Here is a 3,873-nt window from a genome sequence, read left to right as displayed (position 1 = left end):
AATAGATCGAATCTAGGACACAGACTAGAAACATGAATTCTACCATGATTTCAAACAGGAAGGACAGAAACACATACGCTGCAACGGGAGCAGCACCATTGGCGTTGAGGTTGTCGCCCATGTCATTGAGGAAGAGGTTGCCGAGGTCGGGGAAGAAGTCATCGTCGGTGAAGTCGTCGCTGCCAGCAGTCGCGAGAGTGCGCTCCCCAAATTTCAACAGCGCCCGCCAAATGGAGCGCAGGAGGGAGTGGCTGTAGGGACGTTGCAGCCGCCGAATGGAGCGCAGGAGTAGCCCATAAAGCAGTAGATGGTGCTCCTCCCTAGTCTCTACTCTTATCTCTATCTCTACTACTCTTCTTTGTTTTTTATAATATACTGTAGCTGTCAAATCGAATAGTACTGCACTGTCCGCTGCACGCCTGGCTGAACACGCCTCCTCACCTCCATCAAACCCCTCCGTTAAACCCGCATGCAAACTGAGATATCTACTCCGGCCCGCGGGAGTAAATTTGCCGGTTGCCGTTGGAGAATAATAGAGTCACGTCCAATTCATTTGAGTTAATTTCGTGTATGATTCTCCCTCTATAAAAAGTTAATCCATCCTTAATCTTGTATTCTAAGTACTCTGTGGGTTCCACTATCAGTACAATGTACATGACTTGCAGGCTGGCTACAGATTCGTACAGAAAGTTAAAACGAAACAAATCCATCCTTAATCGTGTATTCTAAGTACTATGTGGGTTCCACTGCAAGTAAAGTAGCGAAAGAAGTATATATTAAAAAATATAAAAAGCTAAAGTTTAGGATAGAATTCGAACTCGGATCATCACGCTGCGAGCATCTGGCCCGGACCAGTACACTAGGTGTTCATTGCGGACAATGTAAGACATAAACCTTTATAACAATGAGCCCATACGTTGCAACGGATCCAAAGTAGAATAAAACATAATCACAAATTTGAAATAAAATAGTTTAGTTTTGATATACATATCACTAAAAATATCTTATGTTTCACTCCAAATATATTCTTTGGGCTGTTTTGATGAAGTAAGGGAGGAATGTGGTTGGTTTCAAGATACTAAGGGGTTTTGTGTAAACTGGAGCGGAGAAGTGGGAATTGTTGCAAAAGTCCACAACTTACATCACAGTCGTTAGATGCAGATCTAATGGTTAGAAATGGTGGATGGCAAACACACCATCATCACCAAGTGAGTCTTTTCTAGGAGTAGGAGTAGAGAAAAAAACCGAGTTGCTGATGATGGTGTGCCTGCCATCTTATAATATAGACTGTCCGATCTATATCTGACGGATAGAAAGCAAACAATGACAATTTTACAAAAGATACCCGCACCTCTCTCCACATTGATAGATAAGGCATTGCCTCGTACATCCTTATCTCCCACAACCTCATTCCTGAGCAATGAAAAAAGGAAGTCTTTGGAACAATCTGGCATGGTGGCCGCTGCCGGTGCTGTCCATCCCCATGCCTCCGCCCAGTTCGACCACCATTCACCACCACACCCCACTCCTCCTCACATTATCTATCATCTTGCTTGAGATATCATTGTTTTGATGAAATGGTCGACATACCATTTTCTGATAAAATTCTCAAGATATCATTAGTTTTTACACATGGGATTACTCCTGCATGGGTCAATCACAACAGGTGTTTTGTAAAAAATGCATCTTGATGTTCCATGCAATGCACGGGCATCTTGCTAATTTTTCTACATATAATTCCAAACACCACGTGGACACGGTCTTTGACCATTTTACAACTATGTTAGTATCATTGTTAGTGGTCAGCCGGTGCAAGTTATAGCCCGGGTGTTTTAACCTCTTTTTTAGTAATGATATCTGGCAATTGTTCGCCACGAGCTCAATCCTTCCAAATCCCATGTAACCGTCATATTTCCATCCGATGGTGGCCTGTTTTTACGCCATAGTATTTGACAAAAACGCCACCCTTAAACATGCATTGTAATTGTGTCGCGGTTCGTAGTCGTTCCACGCTCGGGCATTGAACTTTGTAACTATTTTAGATTAGAATATACTACTCCTCCAGTGCTACTCCACTACTACTCTAATCAGGCAAGTTAGGGATAGTAGTAGGTAACGTAGGGAGTACCAGTACTGTGATTACTCAAGCAAGTTGTCTGGCATCGATGTGACCCTACGTTGTTGGTATGTGTCTTGTAAGTCAAGCGGCATGCTATTGTCATCATCACCTGTCCACTTCCTGCATCACATATTCGCTTCTCCAATCTTCCATCCCCGCTAAGGCGCCTCCCCCCTCGTCCGAATCCCAAGCACTAACAATGGCAGAACCGAGCAGCGTCCGCCGAAAGAGTGGCTGGAGTTCGCTCCCCATAGAGGTAATCAAGCTCATTGTTTCGTGTGTGGACAATCTCAGTACCATGCCGCTCGCCACGTGCTGGTCGGGGCTGTACCGTTTACTCAAAGACCTCAGGCCAGAGCTTTTTCAGCCAGCTCCTTGCTTGGTGATGCCACCTGATCTTCAGAATCGGCGTGTCACGCAGCATAACGATCGTAGGGTGGCGAGCATCAACCCTCTTGACTGTGATCCGATCCCCGTCACGCTCAACTACATTAACGATATGTACTGGGTCGGCATGAACACGTCTTGGATGGTGCTTGTCAACGGTCGCGGCAACTAGATGCGCGTGGAGGTCTACACCCGGCGATTGATCCCCTTCCTTCGATTAACACTGCACTGCTTTGGCACCGTGGTCCAGAATACTCGGAATCTTAGAGTAGCCAGCATGATACCAAGTTTGATTTGCTCAAGGTTGTAATCTGCCAAGTGCCCACAAGATCTGCAAATTATAAAGACTTCAAGCTAATTGAGTTCTTCAACCGTGGTCTCGCCTATCTGACAGGTCACTGCGGTAAGTGGATAAATCTGCACGTCCATCGCAGTATCATACATCCTCCATGGTTCTCTGATGCCATTGAACACAAGGGCTTCATTTACGTTGCCGACTCCTTCTATGGCTGAACGTATTGTTGGCCTACTCTAGTCATCGCTACAAACGGCTGCTACAGCAGTATGTTACTTTCCTATGATATCACGATGGCTTGCTTATATTACTATCAACATTTACTAAAAAAATATTCATGCTCATAACATGCTATTCTTAAGATTGACTACATTAAGAGCCCTTTTTTATTTGACTCCAACTTAATATGATGTTGTAGGCCGCCTGGTGTCCCTACCCTTCCTAATCCCAGAACCTTCCAAAGAAAAGCGGCATGGCAGCTGCAGGTGGTTCCTGGCTCGATTAGAGGACGACGAAGGATTGATGATCGTTCGCACGTACTGGACGTGTTGTTTCATGGAATACAATCACAATCACTGCAAGGTATTTGAGCAGGATCCCAGCTTCTCTGGGCCTTCGGGAATTTTTGACTGGAGGCTGGTAAGTAGCCTTGGTACATGCTCTTTGTTTCTCGGACTGAATTATCCAATTAACCAGGAGATAACCGACGGCAAGGATCATGATGGAAGCGCGGTTTCATTCATCAGGCAAAATTGTGTGTACACAGTGTACCATGCGTCTCTGCATGCACCATACCATGATATGTGTCGCCACGCTCTGCAGCCCAAAGTAGGAGAGAGGGTCGCAAGTATCAGACTTCGACCTACTAGCTGGAGTTTCTCCTATCAGGCACCCATCTGGTTCAAGCCGTCAGCCAATCTCCACACCTTAATAAATAGTAATGTCTAACTGAGCCAGTTAGTTAGATGCGTACACTTGGTGTAGTAGGATATTTATTTAGTTTGATGCATACAATTGTTCCTTTTGGTAGCCCTTTTGTAATGATGGCTGATGTTTGGTTTGGAAGAGAGAG

Source organism: Triticum dicoccoides, chromosome 7A, assembly GCF_002162155.2.
Source record: "Triticum dicoccoides isolate Atlit2015 ecotype Zavitan chromosome 7A, WEW_v2.0, whole genome shotgun sequence".
In the NCBI taxonomy this organism is placed as follows: Eukaryota; Viridiplantae; Streptophyta; class Magnoliopsida; order Poales; family Poaceae; genus Triticum; species Triticum dicoccoides.
Note: the sequence above shows the minus strand (reverse complement) of the source record.